Source organism: Euprymna scolopes, chromosome 11 (assembly GCF_053919585.1).
Source record: "Euprymna scolopes isolate OS-2025 chromosome 11, ASM5391958v1, whole genome shotgun sequence".
In the NCBI taxonomy this organism is placed as follows: Eukaryota; Metazoa; Mollusca; class Cephalopoda; order Sepiida; family Sepiolidae; genus Euprymna; species Euprymna scolopes.
Genome location: NC_136492.1, coordinates 66,920,012 through 66,938,610, shown reverse-complemented (window position 1 = coordinate 66,938,610; position 18,599 = coordinate 66,920,012). Strand labels below are relative to the sequence as shown.

At 37.9% G+C, this 18,599-nt stretch overlaps 1 long non-coding RNA gene across 1 annotated transcript in view; it reads right to left on the bottom strand.

The window, feature by feature from the left end:
• Positions 1-17,672, bottom strand: part of LOC145288237 (uncharacterized) — a 330,880-nt gene extending 313,208 nt beyond the window's left edge. Inside the window, exon 1 of the long non-coding RNA XR_013869272.1 lies at positions 17,235-17,672. This is a non-coding gene — a long non-coding RNA (uncharacterized LOC145288237). The remainder of the gene's footprint in view (positions 1-17,234) is intronic.
• Positions 17,673-18,599: the final 927 nt, after the last annotated feature.

The following is an 18,599-nucleotide window of genomic DNA, read 5'->3' as shown; positions in this document are numbered from 1 at the left end:
TCATACTCTGCATGAAAGTCAGGCTAGTCGAGAGTTATGGCAGCACAAACATGTTCCTCACATCGGGAGAACTGTACCTTGCCGGTTCTGTCCACGGTAATTCCACCCAGTTGTGTAATCAAGTCCATACCCAGGAGTAGGTCGTACCCGAGAAGCTCTCTCTCCATCACCAGGGCTCGCACGGCTACTGCAGGCCCGTCGTTGATGCTTGCGCGGATAATGCTCACCCCACAAGAGGCTAGTGAACCTCCGCCTACAGTTAGTACCGGAATTCTCTCTGCTTTCCAAGTGGCACATCATATCTTGCTTACGAGAGTCTGGGTACACCCAGTGTCCACAAGCGCGAGGCGCTCGTTTCCATTAATGTGTATGCTTACAGTGGGTAGCGCCCTGCTCAATGACGATCTGGGGAGAAGACTGGCGCTGTAGCTTCTTCCCCTTGCCCGTTTCCGGACAGGTGCGGGCCAGGTGTCCGCGTCTTTTGCACTTGTAGCACTGCGGCCCGTCAAGTTTCCGAGTTGGTTGACATGACGAAAGACAATCACGGGCAAAATGGTTGGGTCCTCCACACTTATAGCAGGTTGTAGCTGCGCCCAGGTCCTGCAATCCAACCTGTGATGGTTGTACAGCTGCCACTTGATCTATAGTGTTAGGGCTTTTCTTTAGTATTGCTCGTGCCCGCACCAATACTTCCGATATGTCCATCTCGTCCACTTGGGATGAGGCACGGAGCAAATCTTCCACACTCTTAGGTAATCCTGCAACAAAGTACGGAAATCATAGGAATTGCACAATTTTCAATCAAATCGATTGCTTGCTTGCTCTACTGAAGGACCCACCGTGGTGTAACAGGCGGATGCGTCACAGACCTTCTCGCAGTGATTTGGTTCACAATATATTGTAGTTTACATTGCACAGCAGAGAACTTATAGAATAGTTAATATAATAGAATTGTTTCAAAGTTTAAAATGCAAAAGTCAAGTATCATGGTTGAATTTTGCATTAATTTCAAACGCGACTATCAAAGAACCTATATATCCACCAGAGCCTTCTGCTTGTGTAGTGATAAAACTTTTCAAATGCACTTGTGATGTTAGACTGTATAAGAGGGTTAACTTTGGTCAAGATCGGACTGTTCCTTTTTAATCAGATTGTTTCGATTGATTTGATACTTAGAAGCATTCCGATACAAAAGAAAACTATCTAAAAATGCCCCCAGAAACATGAATTACATTTGTGTAAAATTATAGAAATTTTAAACCCAACATGCACACAGACAAAATGTATTTTATATATAAGTAGAGATTAAATAATGAAATATATTTTTATTCATCTGAATAAATTATTTTACTTGATTAAGACTGAACAGCTTTTAGATTGAAAGTCAAGAAAAAAGCATATTCGTTCTTCCTGCGTGTTCTATGTAATTCCGACCTATAGAAAAAAAACTACTGGGAGAACTTAATCACAAAAAGAAAACAAAACCTGGGACTCGATTCTCAGCGACATTTTCCGCTCTAACCAGGTCCCGTCCGGTTCTTGAGAACTCAACGACTCGACTCTCCCAAACATCTTAACTCCCGGCCTTATATTATCTCATTTATGCAAATTAATACGCATTCGAACCTGCTGATTTGTCGCCTTCTCGTCTCCCATCGCTCGGGTTTCGAGTTAGCACATGCTGCCACCTACGTGACTATAGCCACATTCAATTTTCACTACAGAGAAGTTTACTAGAAATTGAATGAAAAGAAATGGCATTAAAAACCACTGATTTATTGAACTTCACTGATAAAACGACACATTTAGCAGTGAGCCGTTAATAACTGGGTGGTCGAGATAGAGAATTCTAACAAAATCTGAAATAAAACATATAATTGCCAGTGAAAGTAAACTGAGAACAAACGTCTCTCCGATTTTCGTGGAAAAAGTAGATATATTCAGTAGACATCGGTTGTTAGAGAAGAATGATAATGAAGAGATAACGAGAAAGATTGTGGCGAAGGATGTCAGAATCAGTCTTAGTTGAAGTATTTAGTTTTAGAGATGAGCAATATCTATGAAAGATATAGAGACACTAGCGACAGGACCCTAACGACCCCCACCCACAAATGTCTAACATTTATAAGTATGCAAATTGTGGACTGTGGCTTTCGGTACCAGCGACAATCAATGCTAAAACCAAAGAAGACAACAAAAGAAGGAGGAGGAGGGAGAGAAGAAGAACTAATGACGTTTGCAGTAATTTAGTTAATCAGAGGCGAGGACAGTGGTTCAGAATGTTTTAATGTTGTATAATTTGGATTATTCGGACTACCGTTCTCATCTTGGGTGTTATATTCTACAAGGTTTTTTGCCGATGTTGCATCCAATTTTTCAGGGGCGTTTTATGAAACTTGGGGAATTATTATGCTAAGCTAAGAAATATGTACAGAATACTGAAGTAAACCTTTTTATTTACCTCACGGATCAATGACATAACGGTTAATTTGCTAAGTTCTAAGTGACATTAATTTGGAAGTTGAATACTCAATACAGATGACATTAAACATATAATAAAAAGTAACAAGATCAGATTGTATGGGACGAGAACAACCCACCAAGGTTAATTAAATGGATATTTCAGTTCGAAAGTCAGTACGTATTAGCGAGATCAAAATAAAAGTTCCAAAGTTCGATATAACACATCTGAAGAAAGTCGCAAATTGAAATCAGCCGACATGTTGTGCGAATAACATCGCATGTGAGGACAGTAGTCCGAATTACTAAAATAATTACACGTGGTACAAGTATGACATGCATGCGTTTTATTTGTGTATGAATACAGCTGTCAAGTAGAGCTATAAATTACTTGTTTTGATATCGCAAACTCATGCAATTCCCAAAACAACCTCTTGACAAGCATTATTTGTGAACCGCATACTGTAATAATTACACACTTCTCAAGTAATCTATATTTGTCTCTCTCCGTATCAATTTACGGGTTTGATAATACAATTACAACAGTGATAATGGGATTCTAGGCGTAAATTTATATATATATATGTATGTATATATATACATATATATACATATATATATGTATATATATATTTATATATATATACATGTATCTATATACATATATACACATATATATACATTTATGTATGTGTGTATATATGTATATATACACACATATGCAATCATCAAAATCATCATATACACACATGTATATATATATATATATATAATATATATATATATATATATATATATATATATAGTGTTATATATCAGTAGGTTAATCAGATGGCAAAAGGGAAACGTGAAGAAATCAGCATGAAAAGTAGTTAGGAAAAGAAAGAGAATTCGAAATAAGCGAATGAAAAAGGAAGGATATTACGTTGAGAGTATATGTCAATGACATTTGCAACTGCTGAGTTTGTATGATTAGACTTAGTGTTAAGAAGAGTTGAAAACAAGTATATGGTTACAGGTTATTAGGGAATTCCGTGAAAATTAATGTGCATACCTTAATGCATGCAGAGTGCTGTTTTCTTTTTTTTGTTCTATTTATTTGCAAAAAATGTTGTTGTTTTTTTTTCTCCTTCTTCTTGTTTTTCCTGTTTTTCGTCGTCTTTTTCCTCTTCTTCTTCTTCTTCTTCTTATTATTATTATTATTATGATCATCACTATTATGTTTCTTCTCTTTCATCCTCTTTCTACGTCAACTTCTAATTATTTCTTCCTTCTTCTTTCCTCTTCTTCTCCTACTTCTTCTTAATAATAATAATAATAATAATAATAATAATAATAATAATAATTTTCCGTACCCCCTCTTGCCCTTCTTCTTTAGTTTTCTATCTTCTAAATCTTCAATCTCTTTTAATCCGTCTTTGTTCTTTTTGTCTTCTTTGTTTACTTCTCTCTCTTCTAATTCTCTCAGTTCCTCAACTTCTCTTTCACTTCTCCTTTTCATTTATTTATCAATCTCTTTTTCTGTATTTTTGTTTTCATTAACATATTTATTGTCATTTCCTTCAGAGTGTGTATGACTGGTCTAGTGGATAGCGTTACTGACTACAATCTCCAAAATCTATTGATAAAACTGTTGTTTGTGTTCACCTAATAGTATGTGTATATATACACACATATACACACACGCACACACCCGCAAACACATACGCACACACACACACATATATATATATGTGTGTGTGTGTGTGTGTAGTAGTAGTAGTAGTAGTAGTAGTAGTAGTAGTAGTAGTAGTAGTAGTAGTGATTTAGAAGGCTATCACAATGCAAGGAATGAAATATAGTCATTGTTGGTGAAAGGAGACGAAAACAAGTGGCGATTTACAAATCAATAAGTACATAAATATATGTCTATATATACATATATTTATTCAGTTGCATTAGATACAAATGTCTTATTTGTTATGTCTGCGACAATATCCATTATTAATTCCGGAAAAAAATTCTCTTTTCAAATGGTAGACGTGACAGATCGATTCAAAGCATGCTAGATGATGGAGCAGAAGTTGGATAGCTGTGTGAAGCCTGGGAGCAAATGTAAGGAGGGAATTTATGTATCTGATTAGACCATTAACCTATTTTTTTTGTATTTTTTTGTTCCTTTTATATAAATATATATTTATTTATTTATTTATTTATTTATTTAGTTATCAACTTGTTGCTTTAGCGTCAGCTTTATTTAATTTCGCATATTCTCTGTCAATTTTTTTTTCTTGCTGATATGTATTAGGTGGGATAAATTGGTGTATCTAGGTCACTAAAGTCGCTAGTCGGCTGGTGCCGGTTAGCTTTTGAAGGATAGAAGTAGGAGTGGGATGTGAGAGAGAAGGGGAGGTGGATGGTGCGCTTCTAGTCGGTTGTTGGAGTGTTTAGGTTAGTGTTGCGGTTGTCAAAACACAGAGCACCACCGATCACTTCCCCGTATATTAGCTAGACCGCCCACTACATCCTCCACCCAAAGACCAGGAACTAGACATAAGCTTGCAAGATTAAAAGGAAAGATATTCGACATCATAAAACACGAACAAGAAAGCGTTATACAAAACATCTCATATAAACAACGCTGCTCACTCAAGAGCCTCAAGCGCAAAGGCTTTGTTTACCTCCCTTTCGATAAGGGTAAGGAGTTCTGCGTCATACCTCGAGACATATATGACCACCTTGCACTCATACACCTAGACAACGACACCTTATACACCCCGCTACTGGCATTACATCCACACATATCGAAAACAACTCCTTGGCCTAACGTTCACAGGAAACATGAGTTGGAACAATTACATTGAAGGCATTGCCAGGGCCGCTGCAAGGAAGGTGGGCTCTCTCTACCGTGCTAGAAAACTACTAAGACCCGAAAGTATCCTATACCTCTATAAGGCAACCATTCGCCCATGTATGGAGTATTGCTGTCATATTTGGGCGGGTGCATCGGCTACTAGTCTCTCGCTCCTTGACACGTTTCAAAAGAGAGTCGCAAATCTTATAGTCCCTGAACTGGCATCTAAGCTGCAGCCTCTGTCCCATCGATGAGATGTTGCATCCCTCTGCCTGTTCTACAAGTATTTTAATGGTGAATGCTCTAAGGAACTGCAAGCACTTTTGCCCCCACGACGTGAACACCCTCGACAGACCCGACAGACTGCAAAATCCCACCCCAACTCTGTAGATATCCCTAGGTGTAAAAGATATTTCTGCTCCAGTAGTTTCTTCCCCAGAACCGCTAGACTTTGGAATTCCATTCCAGGTCTCTGCTTCCCCAACTCTACTGACGTGGAGAAGTTCAAGTGCAACGTGAACCGACATCTTGCTGCCCAAATCCCTATATAGTACACCAGTAGTTGTTGCCCCTGATAGTAGCCCCCTACACCAAAGTGGCAATGTGAAAATGTAAAAATAAATAAATGAATAAACACCGCATGAGCCGACATATGTAGAATTAGAAAACTCCCCACAAATACAAACAGAACTTCTCTACTAAAAATAGCAGACTCCCCACTTTTTACCACCTCATCAAAACACACAAAAAATCAGCAACCCCACAAATTAGACCTATAGCTTCAAGCATTATAGGACCCTTATATGAGATCTCTTGGCTACTCTCTCAACTACTTAAACCCTTACTCTCCTCCTTCCCCGGATACGTCAGCAGTTCCGATGAAGTACTCCGCCGTCTAAACACCCTCCAACCACAACTAAAGCAAGGTAAATACGCTTTTCGCCTTGATGTAGTTGCCCTCTACACCACAGTATCTGCACACCCAGCAGTAGATCTAATCACTAACTACATCTCCTCCTGCAACTTACACTGCTTCGGCCTCACTCCCTCAGACATCCACACACTCTTAATGATAATAGTAGACAACACATACTTCATCTACCAACGTCAAACATACAGACAAATTACACGACTGCCCATGGGTTCCAGCCTCTCAGTAATACTAGCCATCTCATACATGGACAGATTTGAACGCTGAGCCCTCAACACGTGCAGCTCAGTCATATTCCTCTCGGGATATGTTGATGATATCCTGACCATCCTGAGAGCATATACGCCATATTCTCCGATGCCGACCCACACATTTCAACCTAAAAATATCAGACGAAGGAACCGTCATTACTAAATTTTACCGAAAAGCAGCCAGTCGAAGTATATTTGTACATTACAAGTCGACGCTTCCTACTAAGGCCATTATCGGATATGCTAGGAATGAGATCATCCGCATCCAATACAAGTGCAGCAAGCCAGAAGACAAGACAGAATGCACAAAACAGTTCCACCAGGTCCTAGAGACAAACGGATACACCAGCACTATCATTAAACACCTCTGGAACACGAGAAAACGTGTGAGAAGCTTCCCCACCCATACCTGCTTCCTTAAAATGCCCCATCTCAGCGACAAGATCACAACGGTTATTAGCAGGGATATCAAAAGAGAGGGTATCAATATGCAACTAGCCCACTCTGGACCATCCCTTAGACAGAAGCTGTCTAAATGCAAGCACAACGAGGACCCACCACCATGCACACTGACAAACTGCCCCGTATACCCCGCAACCATCTGCCACCACACACACGTAGTTTACAGACTAGAATGCTTTGCCCGCGGAAAATTCTACGTGGGCAGCACCACGAGACCCCTACACATAAGAATCAAGGAACACACAGAAACACAAGCATCATCATTCCACAAACACCTCATCACCTGCAGAAACACTAATACATCTATAAAAGTCGATATTTTAACCACAGAACGCAATATTGGGAATATTCGCATAAAGGAATCATTACTAATATCCAAATTACGGCCAGAACTCAACAACAGACTGGAGCTCAGATCATCATTGATTATATAACTTTACATACGGCTCCCACCAAAGACTTACCATTACAACCTTAACCCATTAGAACAGGTACACCACTGCACACAGCTAATACACCCACTCACAGTCCAGACAGAGCCTTACTACAAGCCCCTCCCATAGATATTATATATATATATAAAACCTTTTCATCTAAGCTAACCCACCTATTCACACTGAAATAACACTAACAACAAACACAAATAAATTAATAAGCAATAACAATAAAGAATTAAATGAAAAAAAATGTCCCATCTATTACCACTTATAGTTTTATGAAAATAAATAAGTTAACAGCTCCCAAGGAATGTCAATCCAGTGCCACCCTTCCCACTATCTTCCTATTCATGACAACCGCAACACTAACCTAAACACCCCAACAGCGAACTGGAAGCGCATCATCCCGCACCCCTACCTCCTCTCTCATATCCCACTCCTACTTCTAAAGCTAACCGGCACCAGCCTACTAGCGACTTTAGTGACTTAGATACACCAATTTATCCCACCTAATACATATCAGAAAGAAAAAAAATAAATAAATTGACAGAGAATATGCGAAATTGAATAAAGCTGACGCTAAAGCAACAAGTTGATAACTAAAAAAAATATATAAATAAACTAAAATAAATAAAAATATATATTTATATAAAAGGAACAAAAAAAGACATGTTAATTGCCTAATCAGACCATACATAAATCTCCTCCTTACATTTGTTCCGAGGCTCCACACAGCTATCCAACTTCCGCTCCATCATCTAGCATGCTTTGAATCGATCTGTCACGTCTATTATTTGAAAAGAGAATTTTTTCCGAAATTAATAATGGATATTGTCGCAAACATTACAATTAAGACATTTGTATCTAAAACAACTGAATAAATATATGTATATATAGACATATATGTATGTACTTATTGATTTGTAAATCGCCACTTGTCTACGTCTCCTTTCACCAACAATGACTATATTTCATTCCTCGCATTGTGATAACCTTCTAAATCTTTACTACATACCTATCGCATACAATGCTTCAAGCAAACTACATATCAATCATATATATATATATATATATATATATATATATATATATATATATATATATCACATCTACATAAGAAAATGAACTTTTCCGAACAGGATCAATATACCAAGAGGTGCAGCTCTAGTACTGTGTGACTGGGTGTAGTACGTCCTATTGTTGCTAATAGTACAATTCTCATTCTTTATGTATTCTCTATGAAAATACATTTTCCGAAAACATGTCCGTGTTTTAGTCTTGCTTAGTGACCTTTTCGGACCACAATCGAATCGTTTCGAATATACAAGAAGCGTCCTATTTATTTATTTTTTTATTTCGTCCGTTTAAATACGAGGAATTTTAAGCTATATTGTTATAATGCCTGAACTTATGAATTCATGACCTGAAAGTTTCTTCTCTCCGTTGCAGATATTGACGTTGTAAGATCCTAAGGATACTACTCCTGTCAAGGACGAGCATCAGCAGAGATGCGTCTTTGAATTCCTGGCAAAACTGTACCGAGACAAGTGGTGACTATGTAGGGAAATTAATTCCTGGGCACAAAAGGAAGCTCGTTTTTATGGAAATCTCCTTATTTGTCTAGCTTTTCACCTTTTTTAAGTTAAAAAACAATAGGAGACTTTACTATTGGAACGAACCTTATATGGTAAAGCATGCTCTGCGTGTCCATGTATAGCTTTCGTTCATCGTTGACAAAAGTGCATTGAGAATGGTGCTGACTATGTAGTAAAGTAACTTCTAGAGCACAAAAAGCCGCTCCTTTTTATATTTATACTATAAAAAAGAAACATTGAATTATTAATTATTTCCTTTTTGAATAAAATGTTTGCATCTTTAAGTGTTCTAAAGCTGTTTGGTTTATTCGATTTTTTTATGTTTAATGATGCTTCCAAGAGGTGTCATGCCAAATATATCAATAAAGCAAACACGCGCTAAAATAAAAGAGTTTTCTATGACACCTTATGCGTTTAAAAACAACAGCAGCACGCCTTGAGTATCACAATACAAAGACTATTTTTTTACGTAGGCGTCACCACTTATCAAGGCCGATATGCCACTCAAGGATAAGGGTTAAAGAGTGTACAGCAGTCAAAAGGACAATATAGTAATCGATAGTAATGGAAGTTCTGTAAATTTGTTAACTTAAGTGAAACGGCTCATCAGAAACTTGTTCACGTTGGACTTGAAGATAACCATATTATAGACAGCTGGAAAGCAGGAAAACGGAAGGCAATTCAACAGGCGTGCAGTTCTAAGAAAGAAGCTTTGATCATGGAATCTATATTTAGGTTTAGGCACAGATAAAGAGTGGGGGGAATTATTGATAGTGTTTTCAGCCAGACGAGTGTTTCTTGTGAAAGTTTGGCGAGGGGGGACCATAGATTGAAGCTCAGTCGAACACTTTCTATGAAAATAACGATAAAGCAGATACAAACTCGCAACATCTCTTATGTGAGATAGAGGTTGCAGCGAAGAGAAAAGGACATCTCCCACCAGGCCACGAAGTCTATTTTGAACACTATCAAGGCAGGACAAGTCTTTTCTAGCAGCTCCTGCCCATATGTGGCAACAGTATTCCATCCTTGGACGTATCTGGCTCTTATATAGAAAGAGAATTGCATCAGCAGTGAGGTATCTACTGGATCGATAGAAGGATCCTACCATTTTTCCAGCGGCCTTGGCAACAGATTTGATGTACGTATTCCATTTAAGATCAGGAGTAATGATCAAGCCCAGAAACTTGTCAAAACTTGAGGCCTCCCCAAGACGAGAGCCATTCATTTCAATTGATGCCAGATGGGGATCAGAACGTTGATGATGTAAACATAGAAGCTTGGTTTTAGATGCATTAAAAGTAACTAGCCATTCCTTTCCCCATTGTACAATGTGATCAACATCAGAGGAGAGAGAATCGGAGAGAACTTGGTCGTTTACTGTCAGATGTGCTACCATAGATGGTAGTGTCGTCAGCAAAAATGTCTACGAACGATGTAAGGATGTGATTTGGAAGATCATTAATGTAAATCAGGAAAAGAGTTGGGCCCAGGATGGACCCCTGGGGGACTCCAGCATTAATACTGTGAGCTTCTGATTTTTGCCCCTCAAGTACTACTCTTATGAACCTATCAGAGTGAAATGATTTAATAATTGAGAAGATATTTCCAGCTATACCATAGCTGAAGATCTTGTGAAGTAAACCTTTATGCCATAACCTATCAAAGGCTTTTGATGTCAAGAGCAATTACGCAAGAAAGGTTGTCTCTGTCGAGAGATTCGCTAATCCTATGAGATATAACTGTAAGCACATCTGCTGTAGATCTAACAGAACGGAAACCATATTGTGTGTCACTAAGGAGGTTAGTTTTGCTGAGATGGTTGGTTACTTCTCTATTTAACAGAGATTCCAGCAACTTACTCATGACGCACAGGAGACTTATTGGCCTGTACTGAGAGGGGGATGAATGATCGCCTGAATTCATGCCAAATGTTATATCAGTAAAGCAAACACGCGCTAAAATAAAAGTTTTCTATGACACCTTATGCGTTTAAAAACAACAGGACATACTGATGAGATTTTCCAGGGAGATGGGAAACAATTCTCCTTAAGACAACGTTTAAACAGATTTGTAAGTATGGGTGTTACTTCTGGTTGAAGTTTTTTGAGTACTATAATTGGAATACCGTCAGGGCCGGTTGCTTTACTGGAATCAAGGTTTTGATTAGCTTGGCAACATCACGTACAGATATTTGTATATCACATAGCGTGTTTTCTGATACAGGGGGAAATATTGGGGTGTTGCGGCCTTGGTCGCAAAGGGTAGAATTAGCTGCAAAGTTCTTGGCAAAGAGTTTGGCTTTGTCTGATGCTGACGAAGTTAACTCAGGTTCATTGATGATAGTTGGGATAGAGCACACGCTTCTTTTCAGAATTCTGTTTGCTATTTGCCAAAACTGGTGGGAACCAAGCCGCTGCTCAGCTACTTTGGACCTGATGGACTGAGCATATAACTCTCTTGCGTTCTTTATTACTTTCTTACAATGGTTGCTGGCAGTCCTGAAAGCGGCTTTAGTTTCCATACATCTATTACGTTGGAAGCAGTGGACAACGTGATTTCTGTGCGCAATAGCAGCAGCACATTCCGGAGAAAACTATGGCTGGCTGTTAGGTTTTTGCTGGAACTTTTTCGAGGGTATGAAATGGTCTATACCTACAATTAACCATTCCGTCAGGTCTGATACTATAGACGACACATCCTTTTTAAACATGGAACACAGAGGAAGATCCGATAGAAATGTACGGAAACTATCCCAGTCAGCCATAGAGTATCGATATACTGTACGATGGAAAGGTACGTCTGAGGACTTATTACATTTCATTTTTATCTTAATTGATACAATTGAGTGGTCAGAAGATCCAATAGGAGACAGAACGGAAACTGAACATACTTCAGGGCAAGTTGTGAGAAATACTGGCCGTCATTGTCGGGCACACGGGTTGGTTCGTGAACAATCAGAGTGAGGTCATAAGCAATGGAGAAATCATGACAGAACCTTCCCTCATCATCGGTGTTGTTTGAGTGGGTCAACCATTCCACATTATGAACATTGAAATCTCAACATACATGAATGTTAGCTGAAGGATAAGCTGATAGAACTTGGTTAATTTTCTCAGATATGCTTTTAAAGATAGTAACGCTGCTGTTATGTGGGCGATAGAGACTAAATATAAATGCGGCAGTGTGCAACCCGGAAGCACATATAGGGTAAGTTAGGATCTTCTCTGGAGATGTCCCTCCCACATGAAAAGCCATCTTTAATGTAGGCACATATTCCATGCTCATGGCGATCTTGAGGATCAGATTTGGAAGTTAAGTTAGAGTATTCTTTAATTACGAACTCATCTAGGGAAATAGTCTGTCCAATTCTGGTTTCGCTTAAAAATAAAAGGTCTGATTTAGTCTCCTGTAATTGGGCTTCAACCTCTGGAAGGTTAGAACGTAGACCCCTGATATTGGAGAAGGAGACATGGTTGGGGTCTACGTTGGAAGTTTCAGATCCGGGTTTAATCGTGTATGTTTTATTGAAACTCGTCATGATGGAATTTTGGAGTTAGTCAGACTTGCCTAGAGCAGGACAGAGAGGGGAAACTAAGAGAGAAAAGTAACGAAGCATTTTTTTGTAGAACATGATACGGTAAAGCCGTAACAATTACCCACTAATATGGCATCGATGGGCCCCACCAGAAGCTACTGCATGTTCCAGAACCCATACACCAAATGGCAATACATCAGCCCTAGTACTTTGCACCTGCTGGTAGGACAGCCTCCTTAGTGGTTAATCCAAGATTCGTGCCTCTGACTATCAGGCGGATAACCTCAGCCCAGATAAAACGTTTACCTCCAGCTCCCTTACTAGTGACATGGCTACAAGGATAGACATAGAAACAGAAAATTTTCGCCATCTCTGTCGACTATTCACACAAAATACTGCCAACCTGGAATACAGCTTTTTCTTCTCCCTTTGTCAGAAAAATCACTCATTAAAAAGAATGAGAAAAATGAGGACTGAGGGACAAATAAAGAGAAGCGAGAGTAACGGGTGCGGCCGACAACGTTTCCACAAAGCGTTCTCTACTCTCCTTTAAAAAAACATTTTGTTTTCTGAAGTTAGATCTGCTATGGTCTGAAATTAATTTTTAAAAAAATGGTTCAAATAAAAAAAAGGAAAAAAAAATATTTCTTTCCTTATTTTAATAAATTTTTTGCATCTTAACGTGTTTTAAAAACAGTTTTCTCTGCTTATTCCAAGTTTTCTATGTAAGCAATGTCTTGATTTTCCCTTATTCCGCTTTGCTTTGATACTTCGTTTTCTTCTTCTTCCAAGTACATTTCCTCGGGGGTTTCATGGAAGAATAACTTCCGAAACTGATTTGTTTTCATTCTTCTGTTTTCAGTTGTTTACACCACGAAAAGTTAATATTCTTTATTATACAAACATGATGGCCGATGTTTACTTAAAATTGAACTGATATTTGTGTCTTAAAAATCTATCTGTGCAAGAGAATTGTTTCGTTGTGTGAAATAATGGTGCGTTTTGCACTTGGTTGCCCGAACTGAATTGGTTCGCGGAAGGCAGGCGATGTCAACAGCGGAAGTAGTCATTTCAAAACAGCGGAGACTTACTATGTCTCTTTCTCTATCCCTCTCTCCATCTATCTATCTATCTACTTACAGGGTGACCCAAAAATAACAAAAGCTAAATGGAGGCCATCTAAAACATGCTGTAGAACGGAGAAAAAAAGGCCAAAGACCCTAGTGTTTTGGTGTGATGTTTTGAATATAATAAACTAGTTATGACCAAAGTTTCATTGCATTCGGACAAAACACTAAGAAACGGGGCCTAATTAGAGCTGGGGTCCGTTTTTTGGGTCACTCTTTATCTATCTATCTATCTGTTTATAGGGTTAAATCAGTTGAATTTAGTAAAGACAAGAATAACTATTTTTTTTTACATACTTCTACTTCATTTGTATTAGTATATTTTTATTGGAGTTTTCCCCCGCTCTTATTAGCACGAATATATTTCACACAATGTTTTGTAATTACTGAGATGAGGATTAATAATGCATATTATTTGGATTTTTCCGACAACTGATCTCATCTTGAGTGGGATTCGTACAATATTTCACTCGATGTAAGTCTCGAATTTTTTCAGATGTATCTTGTCGAACCCGAGAATCTGCACGGAATTTCGAATCTGTTTATTTAATCCAAGTTGATAATGCACTCTCATTCCGTAAACTATGACGGAGTAGAAGTTCAAAGGAAGTCGCACTGATGATTGCACTTTTAATTTTACTTGTTATAATTTAATTGCAAATTACAATCTTCCGGTAGTTGATTGTTCAATCCTCACTACCGGTAACACTCTTAATGCAATTGCGAATTATTTAGGCTCTTTTACTAATATATGCTGTGTCTATCCTTGAGTTCGACAGAAAGATCCTCGAGTTGAATAAGAGATACCTGAAAAAGGTCGAGGGTTACATAGACCGAAACTTTGTCCGAATAACACAACTTTCTCAGGGTTATTAGTAAAAGCGATGCAGTACTTCCGAAAGAACTCGAACCTTAAACGCTAAGCTTATACTCGGCAACTGTAATATCTATATCATACTGTTTTTAATGCTTCTAATACTAGTAATATTAATACTCCCAGAACCCACTGGGTCAGGCGATACAATAGCAAACGCGGATTTGCCGAGGCATTATTATTGCTTTTTTGACTAATTGGGAATAGACGCGCTGCTATAGTGAGTGTAGCAAAAAGTGCAGTATTTCACATCTATTGCTTATATTATATTCAATAGATCAGTTGCTTAGGTAGTTTGTGTGTAGGAATTACGAAATATTGAGCGCCCAGTCTTAATCATCCAGCATAAACAATGTCATATATGCATACTAAAATTATTTTATAGTGGATTTAATTTAAGTCTAATAGGAATAAATTTCAAGTCTTTTAAGGGTTAAATTTCATACATGGGAAAATGTAAGCAAAAATCGAGAAGAAAGGGGGCAGTGACTGCCTAACAAACGCAGGGGTAGATGGATCCCTTTTTCTCATTGAAGCGACAAATACGTATGACCATTTCCACGCTTAAAAATAATCAGAAACCCATTTGTCATTTCCTTTTTCTGCCCAAAAATGTATGCATTAAAGAAAAAAATACGTCTTTTAAATACTCTCCGAATTGTTTAATTAATTGTAATTAACAGACACAACAAGCGGCAGACGACACGATAGCTAATCACTACCAAATCTATCCAAACACAACCAGCAGTGCGCTCGGAGAAGTTCTCTATTCTTGCATCTCACCACAGAGTTTCGTCGTAATATCAGACCTGTTTGAATAAAAAAAAAACTTATTCAACACTAGCATTTTTCAGCGTTTCATTATTTGTGCTGTTTTTATCTTTCTAAGTTGAAGTAATTCTCTTTGGGGGTTTTTTATTTAATGTTTTTATAACTATGGTCTAAATATAGCGCATTTAATTCTATAATTATTGTGTTAGAACATTTACATGCATATTGGTTCAGCTATTTAAATATTACTAAACTAAACAAGCAGTAGTAGTAGTAGTCGGGTAAACCCAATTAGTATATAAAACAGATAGTTGAGAAAACTAGGAAATAAAAAATCAGTCGGCGCCAACTTAATGAAATAAAGTTAAAATTTAACTGGACTGCATGAATTAATAGAAACAGATATGACTTCACATGTCTCAAAGAGAAAGTGTGCGGAAGAAAAGATTACATGTAATGCGCTGTCATAATACGATTTCTTATGAAATGGTCAAAAAGAAGGCATGGAGTCACCTGATGTAAAGAGCTGACAGCCTTACTTGAGAGTATAAAACCAGCCAATAATAATTGTTTGATACAGAGATTCCAACCTAGAAACTATGAATTATACTCTCTTTGTCAGAAACATCGTTCATGAAATGTGAGAAATAAGGGACAAAATAAGGGAAGGAAGAGACACGAGGCTGTCGAAAAAAAAATCCGCTTTCTATTTAGCTGAAGATGAAAGAGTATGAGCATAAAATGATTATCGATTTCGCGTTGCCTCATCCGCCCCATTCTTCAGTGATTTTGTAGAGGGTTTAGTCACCCTCTGTGTGAGTAGAGGAACAATGTAAATAGACCACTTGTTCCTCTAAGCTAAGAATAAATACACAGATTCGCGGATGTTTTAAGTTACAACCGACATACACCTATTTACAGTAAATGTTGCAAACGTAACGAGAAACAGTTCAATACCGGAGATGTATAAGAAAACATTACTTGCGTGAATCTTTTGAGAGTCAATTGTGGGAATGTAATTTGAGTGTGTGCAATACAGGAGCATGGTGTTTACGAGCCTAAATAGAAAAGAAGGCGAGAGACAAGAAGCAGAAACGGAATAGAGCCGGAATTAAAGGGCGATAATTATGTTTACCTTAATGTAACCGATTTATATCCGTGTGTTCGCTTGTATGTGGAAACTCGGTTCCTACAGTTTGAAACCAAGATCAAGTCAATTAAACCTCATCTATCAGCCTTTTTTTATTGACAGTAATTTTGAATACTAAAAGAAGAGGTTTTGATTTCAGAATGAAAAGTTCTCAGTTTGGAAGGGTCATTGGAGGCGTATAGGAGAACAAGATGCCAATACTTAATAGTTATCAACTTGTGTTTGTTTAATAATGACGGAAACTTGGTTTTCTTCCTGCATGATACAAACTTGAAATACTACACAAGTGTTCCGGAGAAAATAAGAATTAAGATTATTTGTGCCATCTGTAACAAAACAATAGCATGGCATTTTGATATTTAGAACAAACAAGTGAGTAAAAAGAAAAAATTGACAAACTGTGAGAGGGGTATAGTCATATTGGGAAAGAGATATAGAGAAAGAAAGGTTGACAGAGAAAAAAGAAGATATAAGAGGGAAAGGGAAAGAGAGAATGAATAAAGCCTTTATTTTTGCCACATTTATTAGATTTATAGTGTAGCTTGTTGTAACGCATATTTATAAATGGTCATATTCCAGCATGTATGTATTTATGTCCGTACATGTACGTATCCGTCTGCAAGGAATAATATATGGGTTTTGATTTAGTTAATACTTCTTTCAGTTCCCGCGTATATCGCTTCATTGCAAGCGTCTGTATTCTGCCGACGTTGCTTTGATCTTTTCCCCGATAATACTAATTAACAAAAGCCACCCCGCCCTGTTCCCCCTTTTCACCCAACCCCACCTTGACATGAAAGCTCACCTTATTGGACAGTTAAGGATGATATATGTCTTTTCTTCTTCTTCTTCTTCTTCTTCTTCACACGTGACACACGTCGTTTTCTTTCTCCGTAACGTTTGCTTTTTTTATTATTCATGTTATTAAAGTGGAGATCGATCAAAATTCTTCAGTCCTATATTTTGAGAGCGTCTCTTTTCTACTCTGCACCTGAAAAACTTGTCTTATTAGCTGTTGTGCTTATAAGACCCCGAAAGGAAAAGAAAAAAAAAGGTATATTAAAAAAGGTATGTTAATAAATTCCGATAAGTGCGAGCTAAGAAATAAAGAATCATGAAAAACTAAGCGAAATCAAAACAAAGAATAAGAGAAATAAATAAAACTAAAACAGATTTTTTTTTTAAATGCCAGAATAATCGATTCAAAGATAAAGAAAACAAAGAAAGAGCTGAGGTGTTTAAAAAAATCAAATGGTGTCAAACTAAGCAGGGAAAATGAGAGGAAATGGAATATAAATATTTTAAAAGTTGAAAAAAAAAGGAAGAAAAATTCAAATGTAAGAAAGAAATGAGTAAGGGGAGATAATTTAATGAAAAGATGAACAGAAAAAAAATCTCAATCTCCACATCTTTTATTATACAAAAGGAACCTTGTGTGTCTGTGTCTGTATGTCTGTGTGCGCCTGTGTGTGTTTGTTTCTGTGTCTTTCTCTCTGTGTGTCTGTGTGTGTTTGTCTCTGTGTTTGTCTGTGCGTGTCTCTGTGTGTGTTTGTGTGCCTGTGTCTGTGTGTCTGTGTGTGTCTGTGTGTGTCTGTGTGTGTTTGTCTCTGTGTCTTTCTGTGTGTGTGTGTGTGTCTCTCTGTGTGTCTGTGTGTGTGTTTGCGTGTATGTGTCTGTATGTCTGTGTGTGCCTGTGTGTGTTTGTCTGTGTGTGTTTGTCTCTGTGTGTGTTTGTCTGTGTGTCTTTCTGTGTGGGTGTCTATGTGTCTGTGTGTGTTTGTCTCTGTGTTTGTCTATGTATGTGTCTGTGTGCGTGTCTGTGGTTCTGTGTCTGTATGTGTGTGCCTGTGTGTGTTTGTCTGTGTGTGTGTCTGTGTGTGTTTGTCTCTGTGTTTGTCTCTGTGTGTCTGTGTGTATTTTTTGGGTCTGTGTCTGTATGTCTGTGTGTGTGTTTGTCTCTGTGTGTGTGTTTGTCTCTGTATCTTTCTCTGTGTGTGTCTGTGTGCGTTTGTCTCTGTGTTTGTCTGTGTGTGTGTGTGTCTATGTGTGTTTTTGTGTGTCTGTGTCTGTATGTCTGTGTGTGCCTGTGTGTGGTTGTCGGTGTGTTTGAGTTTGTGTGTATGTGTGTGTATGTGTGTGTCTGTCTGTGGGTCTGTCTGTGTCTGTGTGT